The sequence below is a fragment of the Canis lupus genome, chromosome 21, assembly GCF_048164855.1.
Source record: "Canis lupus baileyi chromosome 21, mCanLup2.hap1, whole genome shotgun sequence".
NCBI lineage: Eukaryota > Metazoa > Chordata > Mammalia > Carnivora > Canidae > Canis > Canis lupus.
The window spans coordinates 43700750-43713727 of NC_132858.1; the positions used below are offsets into that span (position 1 = coordinate 43700750).

Genomic DNA, 12978 nt, shown 5'->3' on the forward strand with positions numbered 1-12978 from the left:
AGGTAAATGAATCAACCTCTCCGAGCCTCTGTCTTCTTGTGTATAAAATGGGAAAGATAACAATACAAATAATGATTATGAATATAAATAATAATAATACAAAACAATCAGCTTGTTTTGGATTAAATGAGTTCATTTTAAAATGAGCTCAAAAAGTCCTAATCCATAACTTTGAATATATGGCATGTTTCATAATGTTTATAGCTTGGTAGGAAGTTCATGTCTTCTGACGGTGTTCTATCTTTAATGAATTGCCTTTTTGTTACTGTAGTTATTCACTTATTTTTCCACTGGAAAGTTCTGTTTTTTAATTGTTTTCTGACTTCCCTTTGAATTTTATGAATATCACAACTTTGTCACAGGCATTGCAAATGTTTTCTTAGCTTTTCATTTGCCTTTCAATGGTGTCTATGGCATTTGTCCCATTTAAAAATTTCAAAAGTTTATATTTAATCTATTCTTGTACTTTTTTCATTTCTTAATCATACAAGGCATAAGAATACTTTCATATATTATACGTATATTCTAATTTCTTCTAATACTTTTTATATTTTCATATCTAAATCTTTGTCCTAATGGATTTTTTTTTTTTAAAGAGTGATATAAGGGGTCGCCTGGGTAGCTTAGTTAGTTAAGCATCTGACTCTTCATTCCAGCTCCAGTCATGATCTCAGGGTTGTGAGATCGAGCCCCAAGTTGGGCTCTGTGCATTGGGCTCTTGGCACTGGGCATGGAGCCTGCACTGGGCATGGAGCCTTCCCTTTGCCCCTTTCTGCTAGCACTGTCTCTGTCTCTCAAAAAAAAAAAAAAAAAAAAAAGGAAAAGAAAAGAAAAAAGAAAAAAGTGATACATGGGTATTATCAATTTTAGCATTTTGGTAAACATTTTTTATTACATACTTATAGACATATGCATATAATTTTATGTGTGATCAGAGACAAAGTAAACAGCCTTATTGGCATCAACTACAACCCCTATACTACTCGCCCTCTAAATAAGGAAAGGGCTGGAGAAGGAAATTCATGGAGGGAAAGGAGTCAAGAGTTCTTAGCCTTATGGTGGTGAGTTTATCCTTCTATTCGATAGATGCTTCCCCACCTCACCCCCAAGCAACGTGCTATCGGTCTCCAAGAGAATCACTCACAGAGACTGTTTCAGAGAAAGGGAGAGCCGCCTCTTGATCTCTGGCTGGATACTAGCTGGGCAGCCAGACACACATACAGTCTACTCTGGTCCTGCAATAGGTGGAGAGTCAGCTGAGCAATCTAAGGAGAGCTTGGTGAGTGTCCTTGGAGGGTCCTTTTCTGTGTCATGGAGATTGGTGTCTAATTCTTGTCTAGAGATCTCCAAATGCAGGGCCTTTGGGCAGGGCCTGAAAGGACTGTGGTATAGTGTGACTGGGGGAAGAAAAAAGTTGGATGGCAGTCTCCACCCCTATTTTCTCTGGTTCTTGGAGACGAATGAGCATGTCTAGCCTCTCATCCTTCCATCATATCTGCTCTTCCTCCCATGCTTCCTAGTAGAGGGAAACCATCACCACAAACCACCAACTGTTCCAAGTCAGGAAACTGAAGATTATTGTCATCTTCCTCTCTTTTACCCTTTACCTCTAGTCAATCATTAGCCATTTGGTTGTGTATTTTCACAATTTCCTCAATCTCCCTTTTTTCTCCACCTCAAGCATGCACCAATTGTTGCTTGGGTTATGCCAAGAGGTCTTCTAAAGTGAGGAAAGCCCAGGTTTTAAGGTGACACTTTTTTTTTTAAAGGATTTTATTTATTTATTTATTCATGAGAGACACACAGAGAGAGGCAGAGACACAGGCAGAGGGAAAAGTAGGCTTCCTGTGGGGAGCCCAACATGGGACTCTATCCCAGAACTCCGGGATGATGACCTGAGCCAAAGAGAGATGCCCAACCACTGAGCCACAGGCATCCTTTAAGGTGACACTCCTAAGAGAGGGATGGGAGAAGTCTCCTTGTTCTTGTTGACCTGAAAGCCAGGGAAACAAAGAAACATGAGGATATCCCAGTTCTCAAACCAAAACAAATAAAATAGACCCCAAGCAAACAGAAAACCTATTCTTCTTCACCCGTTGCTCCTTTTGAGTAGACCCTGACCTTTCTTTTAGCCACAAAATGTCCTGTTTACGTTTTTCCTTAGATTTCCTTACCACTCGGTTTTCAATTTTTGAGTTATGGTTTCTACCTCTTTTTGGCTGAAATTTGCTGTTAAAGATTATTAGTGTCAAATACAGAGGTGTAACAATTAGGAATTTTTCTGTTTCAAGTGATAGAACTTCCAACCCAAACTGGTGTAAGCAAAAAAGGGAATGTATTAACTTCTGTAACTGAGAAGTCCCTCGAACTAAGTACAGGCATAGCTTCATCCAAGACAAAAAAAAAAATACCAAAATATTTTTTTTTCCTTTTATTGGCTATTAGTCCCTAGTAGGACTTGCATGGAAGCAAGATAGTTGGAATATCTCTGGTTCTTGTATCTACCTAACTGGACATTTAGAAGGAACAAGTGTGTGTTTTACTTTCTAAGTGTGTTCTAAATCCCTGAACCAATCACTGTGGTTCTAATCAGTGTGACATATTCCACGGCAGTATGTCATGCTGAATACCAGGCTTGAGTCATATGCTGCATTTCTAGCCTTTGGGGCAGAGATGTCCCAAAAATATATAATGGGAGTCACAAATGTAAAACACGGATGTAAGCCACATATGAAATTTTATTTTTCCCAGCACCATTTATTGAAGAGACTGTCTTTCTTCCAATGGATAGTCTTTCCTCCTTTATCAAATATTAGTTGACCATAAAGTTCAGGGTCCACTTCCACATGCAGAAGAATGAAACTAGACCACTCTCTTTCACCATACACAAAGATAAACTCAAAATGGATGAAAGATCTAAATGTGAGACAAGATTCCATCAAAATCCTAGAGAAGAACACAGGCAACACCCTTTTTGAACTCGGCCATAGTAACTTCTTGCAAGATACATCCACGAAGGCAAAAGAAACAAAAGCAAAAATGAACTATTGGGACTTCATCAAGATAAGAAGCTTTTGCACAGCAAAGGATACAGTCCACAAAACTCAAAGACAACCTACAGAATGGGAGAAGATATTTGCAAATGACATATCAGATAAAGGGCTAGTTTCCAAGATCTATAAAGAACTTATTAAACTCAACACCAAAGAAACAAACAATCCAATCATGAAATGGGCAAAAGACATGAACAGAAATCTCACAGAGGAAGACATAGACATGGCCAACATGCATATGAGAAAATGCTCTGCATCACTTGCCATCAGGGAAATACAAATCAAAACCACAATGAGATACCACCTCACACCAGTGAGAATGGGGCAAATTAAGAAGGCAGGAAACAACAAATGTTGGAGAGGATGCGGAGAAAAGGGAACCCTCTTACACTGTTGGTGGGAATGTGAACTGGTGCAGCCACTCTGGAAAACTGTGTGGAGGTTCCTCAAACAGTTAAAAATATACCTGCCCTACGACCCAGCAATTGCACTGTTGGGGATTTACCCCAAAGATACAAATGCAATGAAACGCAGGGACACCTGCACCCCGATGTTTATAGCAGCAATGGCCATGATAGCCAAACTGTGGAAGGAGCCTCGGTGTCCAACGAAAGATGAATGGATAAAGAAGATGTGGTTTATGTATACGATGGAATATTACTCAGCTATTAGAAACGACAAATACCCACCATTTGCTTCAACGTGGATGGAACTGGAGGGTATTATGCTGAGTGAAGTAAGTCAGTCGGAGAAGGACAAACATTATATGTTCTCATTCATTTGGGGAATATAAATAATAGTGAAAGGGAATATAAGGGAAGGGAGAAGAAATGTGTGGGAAATATCAGAAAGGGAGACAGAACGTAAAGACTGCTAACTCTGGGAAACGAACTAGGGGTGGTAGAAGGGGAGGAGGGCGGGGGGTGGGAGTGAATGGGTGACGGCACTGGGGGTTATTCTGTATGTTAGTAAATTGAACAATAAAAAATAAATTAAAAAAATAAATAAAATAAAATAAAATATTCAAAAAAAAATTTTATTTTTCACATGAAATTTTTTTTTAAAATTTTTATTTATTTATGATAGGCACACAGTGAGAGAGAGAGAGGCAGAGACACAGGCAGAGGGAGAAGCAGGCTCCATGCACCGGGAGCCCGACGTGGGATTCGATCCCGGGTCTCCAGAATCGCGCCCTGGGCCAAAGGCAGGCGCCAAACCGCTGCGCCACCCAGGGATCCCGCACATGAAATTTTAAATGTTAGTATCCACACTTTTAATAGTCAAAAGAAACAGAAGAAATGAAACTTAATGTATTTTATTTAACCCAGCATATCCAAACTATTATCACTTAATCAATATAAAATATTAATAATGAAATGTTTTCACATACTTTACACTAAGTTTCTAAAATTAGCATTTTAGCAAGGCTTCCAAGTGATGATGTGTGTGGGGGTGGGGGGGGAGTATCTCTGAAATGAACTTTTGAGAGACACTGTCCTACAGGCTTTTTTTTTTTTTTTTTTGGCTCTTTTCTTTCTTCTGTGTTCCCCAAATCATATTTGCAGTGGTGGGAGTACTGAGTGATTTTCTGAAATATATTTTAGCAATTAATAATGGAAGTCAATGTTGTTTCTTGTTAGATCAAGGTTAGGCTTAATATTTAATTCTGCTTGCATGTTGCTGCCACCTGTTGGTTATAACATGTATAGCAGCCACATAAACAACAGGACAGGTTTGGGTCGTTTGTGAGCACTTGACATTTCCAGCAACACATCTCTTCAACTGTACCTTGAGATAACTTTCCTTTGGAATTCCCATTCATGCCAAAGCACGGAAAGCCTTAATAGTTTGTATTATGGATTCTCATACTTACATTTACCAAGATGACTTTTTTTTTCCCTAATTGCAGTACACAGATTTCTACCCTCTTAAAACCTGTGTTATCTATATGGAAAATCTTTATCTTTTAGAGATACATATTGAAATTGTTGCAGAATGAAATAATGTTATCACTGGGTTTTACTTTAAAAGTGAAACAGGGGAGGGGTCCCTGGGTGGCTTAGTTGGTTAAGTATTCATATCTTGATTTTGGCTCGGGTCATGATCTCAGGGTCATGAGATCCAGCCCCATGTCCAACTCTGAGCTGAGAATGGAGCCTGCTTGAGATTCTTTTTCTCCCTCTGCCCCTTCCCTGTGCTCCTGTGCATGTGTGCTATCCCCTCTCATAGATAGATAAAAAAATAAATGGATGGATGAATAAATTAATAAAACAGGATAAAAAAGTGGGTGGTGATCTACATGAAAAAATATTGGTGATGAGCTGATAATTGTTGAAGCTGGTGATGGATAAATGGGATTCATTATGCAATGTTTATTTTATATGTGCTGAAAATTTCTCATGGAAATTAAAAAGAGTAACAAGGTTTTCTGTTTCTCATGGCATTGTATATACAGTGTCAGACATACCATGGCTACTGCTTGATTTGTCGATTAATTTGGTACCATGGGATATAACTTTGGCATTTTTAGGAGAAAGTTATTGTCTTTTTAATTTTTTATTATTTTTTTAAATTTTTATTTATTTATGATAGTCACACACACAGAGAGAGAGAGGCAGAGACACAGGCGGAGGGAGAAGCAGGCTCCATGCACCGGGAGCCCGACGTGGGATTCGATCCCAGGTCTCCAGGATCGCGCCCTGGGCCAAAGGCAGGCGCCAAACCGCTGTGCCACCCAGGGATCCCCTATTGTCTTTTTTTAAAAAAAGATGAACTTAAATAATTGGCTGCACATGTTTCCAGAAAAATGTTACATGGGAGCATGTTTTGGCTTAACAACTAAGAATCATTTTGTCAGAAAAATGATAAAGTGAACACCATCAGCACAGGGAAAATTTGCAATTCTTTAAGAGATGCAGAAAGAATGAATGGCTGAGATGTGACTGAGCATCTTTCATCTTGGGTCTAGTAAACAAAGGAAGAAAATACCTATTTGGCCTGTGGACAGTAATCCAAAAAATGCCTAATTTGTACAGATGATGATTACATTCTTTCGTGTATCAGAAAACCTGCTTAATCACAGGGATGGCTATATTTCCACAGTAGTTACATCTCCCACAGACACTGCTCATCTAATCCCATTACATCAAGTTCATTCATTAACCCATTCCTCTGTCCCTCCTGTCCCTCTGTCCCTCCTCCTTGTCAAGAACAAGGGCTAGTTCCTCCCTGCTTAATAAATTTTCTAACACGCCACCACAATTTTCTCCTCCATTATTTCTAGCTCTGTTAATCCTCGCATATAGCAAAACCTAACCTCAACAGGTATTTATTTAAGTGTTTGGTTATTTGCATTCTTTTTCTTTCAATGTCTTTTTTTTTTTTTAAAGATTTCATTCATTCATTCATTCATTCACTCATGAGAGGCACACAGAGAGAGGCAGAGACACAGGCAGAGGGAGAAGCAGGATCCCCTGGGGAAGCCCAACGAGGAACTCTGATGGGATCACAACAAGAGCCGAAGGCAGATGCTCAACCACTGAGCCACCCCGGTGTTCCTTTCTTTCAATTTCTTAATGGCTAGGATGAACTCAATTGGAAAAGTTAAATCAAATATGTCACATAAAATAAAGCAAAGGGTATTTCCAACTCATCTCTCTTCAAGTACCATTTCCACTTGAAGGGGTTTAAATTCTGTGAGAACGAAGACTGTGAAGAGGAAATACTCCATAAGCTGGCAGAAAGTGGCTTTGAGAGATACACTCCAATTATTGTTATCTTACTCTCAGCAAGAGAGAAACGGACAGAAACAGAGAGCCACAGAAAGAGGAAGAGCAGGAGAGGGAGAAAGGATGATGTCTAGGCAGCTACAGAGTGGAGAAGCATCAGAAATTTTTCAACTGGTTGAACAGGTCAACAATATAATTGTGTGGTTCAAATCCAAAACCATGGTTACAAGTAGAAAATCCCTTAATGAAAACAGTAATGGGCTTGGGACCAGGAACCCTGGATAGGAGTTCTGCCTAAATTACTTTGTAGATCTTTGGGCTTAGACAAGTAACTCCTTCATGTCTCAAAAGCAGGGATCTTTTCTTTATTGTCTGAAATAATGACACTAATGCTACGATGTCGGGCTTGCTTATGTAGACCGGTGCTAGTGTGTGTGTTTCGGAATCTCATACACGGTAAAATGCGTCATATAGCCACTCTTACAGATCCTTCAAGATTCACACTTCATAACCACCACCTTAATCCCTTTTATGGAAAATGGACCTGCAGACACTCAAGTCAATTGACTCCAAATGTATTTTGAATGTGAATTCAACAGACTGGCTTGATAAGTACCCCAGCATGTGACACCAGTGTGATAGTAATTTCCCATTCTAAGGACCTACTATGTGCCAGGTGCATTATTGAAGTTTTTTTTAAAATCCTTTTAACTATCTTCAATTCTATTTCACAGTCAAGGAAACAGAGAGATTAGCAAATTTGTCCAAGGGCACAAGCAAAATGAATTATAGGATTCATGACCTGAAAGCGTGTGTGCTCTCCACCACACCGTAAATTACTATGCTTTCCTACCATTTTTTCCTATTTGCCCGGATATCTCCATGCCTAAGAAATCATGTTCTACTTGCTTTTCCTCTCCACTCTGTCAATATCCCACCCACCTTCAAAGACCAGTTGAAGTAATATCTTGCATGAAGATTTCCCTCGGGTCCTCACCCGTTGTGATCTTTCTACCTCCACATCCCTGTAGCTCTTTTTTCTTCTGCTTCCTTTCATGTATTCCGTAATGCTTTTGGAGTGCCTATTATGTGCAAGTCACCATACTAGGCTTTGCGGATCTATCAGTGAACGAAACAGATAGAAATCTTAGCCCTCAGGGAGCTTAGATCCTTGTGGCAGCAGAAAGCTTTACAAAATGAACAGAAAATAATTCCACGGTGTGCTGGAAGATGGTTAGTGCCATGGAAAAAAATGAAGTGAGAGCAGGGAGGAGAAAAGAGGGCGAAAGGCAGAGCTGGTTACTTATTCGGGAGTCAGGACAGACCTTGCAGAGAAAGTGACTTTCGAGTAAGGACATTGCCTGATCTCCTCAACCAGACTGTGAGCTTCCCGAGATTGGGGAAATTTTAATAATGTGCCTGCCTTCCTTTCAGTGTCCTGCGCAAAATTCTGTACCTTGTTAGGTGCACACAACACTTGGTGCTTGTTGCTTTATTGATTCCGCACACCAGTGCCCTAGTATCTTCCTGTTTAGGATCATTTTGAAGCATTAATGGTCAACCCCTCCAGTCCTATCCCACCACGTACATCTTCCGTTTTTGGAGTTTCCAGCTTTTTCAGAACAAGGGCCGAGTGAAGGACATGAGAGAACACTGCCCCCTTCTGGGCAGGTGGTATAGCAGCTTTAGACCCAATTATTTTCCAGGTACCTACCCTGCCCCTGCTAACTACCCTGCAACTCATTATTTCCTACTCAATCAACCATGAGGGCTTAGAGTAGCAGTCTGATAAAATTTGGTGGTTGCTGTTTAAGCATCATCTAAGTAAATAAAATTAGGGGGAAAAGATGATTACTAAATGAAACACAGTTATTTCCTCAATAAAATCACAAAATCTCCAAAGGAGAGGGCTGTGTGGCAGTGACTCTGAGACAATTTGAGTTGGTTAGTCTCACAAATGGGGAAAGAAAGCACTAAGGAACTCTGTTCCTTACCAATTAGTATGGTGTCTGGCACGAATGGATGTAGCATAGAACTGGGTGAGCAAGAGCACACTGGAGTTTGTCATTTATTGATTGCAGGACGTTAGCTTCATTATTTAAAAGCTCTGAGCTTCTGTTACCTTCCCTAAAAACTGAGGTTAATAATACTTGTTTTGCAGTGCTATAAGATTAAAAAAAAATGGTTCATTTGAAGTGTGTGGCACACAGTAGTTTTTCAATATGCGGTAGTGTCCCAATCTTGAGTCTGGGTTGTAAGTAATCTCAGAAATAATCTCTGGTTCATTTTTGCAAAGAGGAATTTATGGGCAGGCTGAGAGCCACAGAACCAATGTAGAGTTTTGAGAAGCCAGGGAGCTAGATGGCTCCAAATGAGATTTTCCACAGGAAGGCTCTGAACGGGACACTGCCATTGCCACTACCGACCACTGACACTGGAGTCACGGCAGCTGCCAGCAGTGAATCCCAAATTGTCAGTGTCATTGTGCCATGACTTTTGACCCAAGTCCTGGTGGGAGCATTGGACTGGCTTAGGTTCTGTGCCTGCTGTACCTGCTAGGGGCCGAGGAGAGACAGGGGTGGCCACTTGGGCTTCCTAGTGGAGTCTGGTCTCACACTGTGGTCCTTCAAACGTAAAAAGGGGATTCCAATAAACAACACCAAAGTAAGAAACCTCTACTACAGATAGCTTCTGTGACTATTCCGTGTTTCCCTATAAGCCAATTCTTAGCAACTCAGTGGAACAGCTTTATAGCTAGAAGGGATCCTGTAGCCCCCATTTTAAAGTTTGGGAAACCAAGGTCCCAAGAGACAACATACACTAAATAATACAGAAAGTGAAGAGCAGTTACATCCAGAACTTAGGTCCCCTCATTGTCAGCCCAGTTCCCTTCACAACATTCTCTCCTATCAGTCAAACGAGCATGACGGTAAGGCTGCCAGGAATGCTTCTCGTTGTTTGGATCTTAGCTCAAGTATCACTTTATCAGGATTGACATCTGTCTCCAACTTGTCCAACTAGTTCAAATCCTTAGATTACTGTAGCACTTCTCATAATTACACTCCTCTGTTTTATAACAATGGTATGTAGTGGATGCTATATCCCCACTAGGAGGTAAACTGGTTCTGGGTTTTGTTCTGGGTTGCTTCCCCAGCGTTTAGTACAACCACCCAGCACAGAGTGGACCCTCAGTGATTATTAAATCAGTGAAGAAGAGGATGCATAAAGAGAGCTTGTGGACCATAAGGACAATTCAGGTTATTATTAGAGTTGTTACTACTTATTGCATTGGTTGCTACTCAAGGTGAATGGCCAAGACTCAAAGTCTTGGACTTATCATCCATTTGGGCTCCTCTTTTTCTGCCTATGCCTTTCACTGGATGTTCACTTGTCATCCACTCTGCTATATCCCTCCCCCACCTCATCCCAGGTCTGCTCAGTAGGGGAAGGTTCCAGAATAATCCCTCCAACCACTTGAGGATCCTATTTCTTTTGCCAACCATTTGGAAGGTCCACTGATAAACCAGTCTGAAGGTCTGGGGGGAAAATTAAGTGGAGAAATGATGGAAAGCCTCTAGCGCAGGGTTTAGGACATCTGCCCAACAGATGTTGATTCCCTTACTCTCTTTTCCCTAAGGGGAGAATTGTAGCCAGCAACCAAGAACTTATTCTAACAGAGAATGTTTGGAAAAGGAACAATAGAAATGAATCCCTTAATGGGAAACTTTCAGGCCAGGAATTAGGGTAGCGGTTGGGTGGAGCAGAACTATTTTAGGACAAGGGCCAGTTAAGGATCCCTTAAATCCCACTGTGTAGTAATCACCAGTTCTGCCTTTGAGGCAGTTTAGAGGAGAGTGGCATTATTCATGGGATTCTACTTGTGCAACAGCCTCTTCTAGAGGGCCACAATGCTCAAAGAAGAGTAATTCAACAAATAGTAATTGGGACTTGCCTCGTGCTGGGCACCGTATTTAGTGTAAATCATCTCTGTGACAGCTCCTTCTCACTATCCCTCAGAAGCTCCCTCTAAAGGGTTACCTTTGAGAATGTATCTAAGTGTCCATCACCATCCACAGGCCAGCAAACTTTCATATCCATGCCTAGAGTTTCTAAGTTCTAGACTGTGTTTCCAGTAACTATTGAAGATCTCAAATGGGCTGTCTAGCCGGCATCTCAAATTCAAAGAACTTGACTCGTTATCTTCTCCCCAAAGCCATTCTTTTTTCTGTGTTGCCTGTTTCTGTATTGGTTTCGCTTGCTACCCAGTCATCCAAGCTGGAAATCTGGGGAGCCGTCCTCCATGTTTCTCTCACTCTCATATTCAGAGTTGATGGAATTTGGGGAATATAGCTGCTCTTATTGGCGCCTCACCTGTATCTTTTTAGTACTCACCTTTCCTCTGCAAGCTCATTTATAAGCCTTCTTATTGCAGGCACCAGAGACTTTGCCCAAGACTTCTCTGGCGGCTGTGGCTCATTCAGCTCACGTATGGGACGAGCCAGAAGGGCCAGGGAATTAAACGTCCCAGCTGCTGTCCTCAGCTAACGACTGATGGAAGCCTGCTGGGTGTATTTTGAGTAGGATGACTCTGAAGCACGTTCTACGTTATCTCCCAGAGGTTTCCAGCGAGTCTGAGCACCACTTTTTCAGTGGTAATCTGATACTCAATGTATCTGAAATACTTACCATCCCTTTTTCATTCCCTACTGATGCTTGCTTGGATCACCTCTCAGACAAACTGATTGCACTCAAATGCTTGTCTCTGGGCCTGCTTCTAGGGGCGGTCAATTGAACCGGTGACCCATTAGGTAATGGGCTACAGGCAGGATTTGAGAATGGCTACACAATTTTTACTAGGGATGACTGGCTATTTGGAGGTATCGTCAAGTCACAGATATGAAGGAGAAAAATACGTTTTGTTTTTTTTTTTAAATAAAATATTGGATAGTTGAAACGGAGGTGCTGGCAGGGTCACCCAGCTGGATGTGCTCAGTAGACAATTAAAAATATGGAATTAGGGCAGCCCGGGTGGCTCAGCTGGTTTAGCACCTGCCTCCGGCTCAGGCTGTGACCCTGGAGTCCCAGGATCGAGTCCCACATCGAGCTCCCTGCATGGAACCTGCTTCTCTCTCTGCCTGTGTCTCTTATGAATGAAGTTTTAAAAATCTTTTAAAAAATATGGAATTAGGGCAGCCCCTGTGGCTCAGCTGGTTTAGCACCTGCCTTCGGCTCAGGGCCTGATCCTGGGGACCGGGGATGGGGTCCCGCATCGGGCTCCCTGCGTGCAGCGTGCTTCTCCCTCTGCCCTCTCTCTGTGTGTCTCTCATGAATAAATAAATAAATAAAAGTAAAAGAATATATGGTATTAGAGTCGGGGAGAGAAGTACAGACTGGACCTAGGGATCTGGGGGCTACCAGTGTATGAAGGCAGGTGCCAAAGCCACGAAAATGGCCAAAACGCTACGTAGAGAAAAAAGGACGACTCTGGGTGACAAGTTGCAGCCTCTTCAACAAACACGAGGCATCATCCGTGTCTTCTCCCCGCAGGCTGAGCGCAGGTGGCTACGGGCTCCCTTCTCACTACGTGTAACCCACAGAGCCCAGCACACTGCCCCGCGGGGAAACCTCAAGAAACGTGGAATGAAGTTTTATCCGCAGTGTCCGGTTCCCGCAAAGCGAGTGCCGTCGGACCTTAGGCCTCGGTGCTCGGTGTCGACGACGAGGACTCTCCCCGGGTCTCTGCGGGAGGCCTTCCACCCCGCCCGTCGCCCCTCGCACCCCACTTCGCTCTAACGGAGGAGACAGCGCGTTTTCCGCGTCTGGCCAGTTCTCTTACTCAGAGGCGGTCGCTGGTGACGCCACGCCTGCGGACCCGTCCCTCACGCAGCATTTGCTTTGGGGGGAAGGTGACCAAGCCGTCGTGCTTCCTCGGCGGAATCCACCTCTCAGGGCCTCCCCCGGGAGCTGGCGCCGCTCGTAACGGCTCACGCGCTTGCGGCGAAGCGGGAGGACGCCCGCGAAGCGCCCGCCGAGCTCACTTTCCGCAGCCGGCACGCCGCGAACGCCCGGCCGCCCCACCCCGCCCTCAAGTACGCCGAGATCACGTTACAAGCCCGCGGCTCGGTGCCACCGGGAGAACGGCACCGCCAGCCCCCGCCGCCGGAAAGCACCACGCCCCTTACGACAGTGCACGACTC

At 42.8% G+C, this 12978-nt stretch overlaps 1 long non-coding RNA gene across 1 annotated transcript; it reads right to left on the reverse strand.

Moving 5' to 3' along the window:
* Positions 1-1755: 1755 nt before the first annotated feature.
* On the reverse strand, positions 1756-12953 carry LOC140613109 (uncharacterized). Its single transcript, XR_012014239.1, has 2 exons — positions 12618-12953; positions 1756-1993 (listed from the first exon to the last, which is right to left on the reverse strand). It is a non-coding gene; the product is annotated as an uncharacterized lncRNA (long non-coding RNA).
* Between the last annotated feature and the right edge of the window lie 25 nt (positions 12954-12978).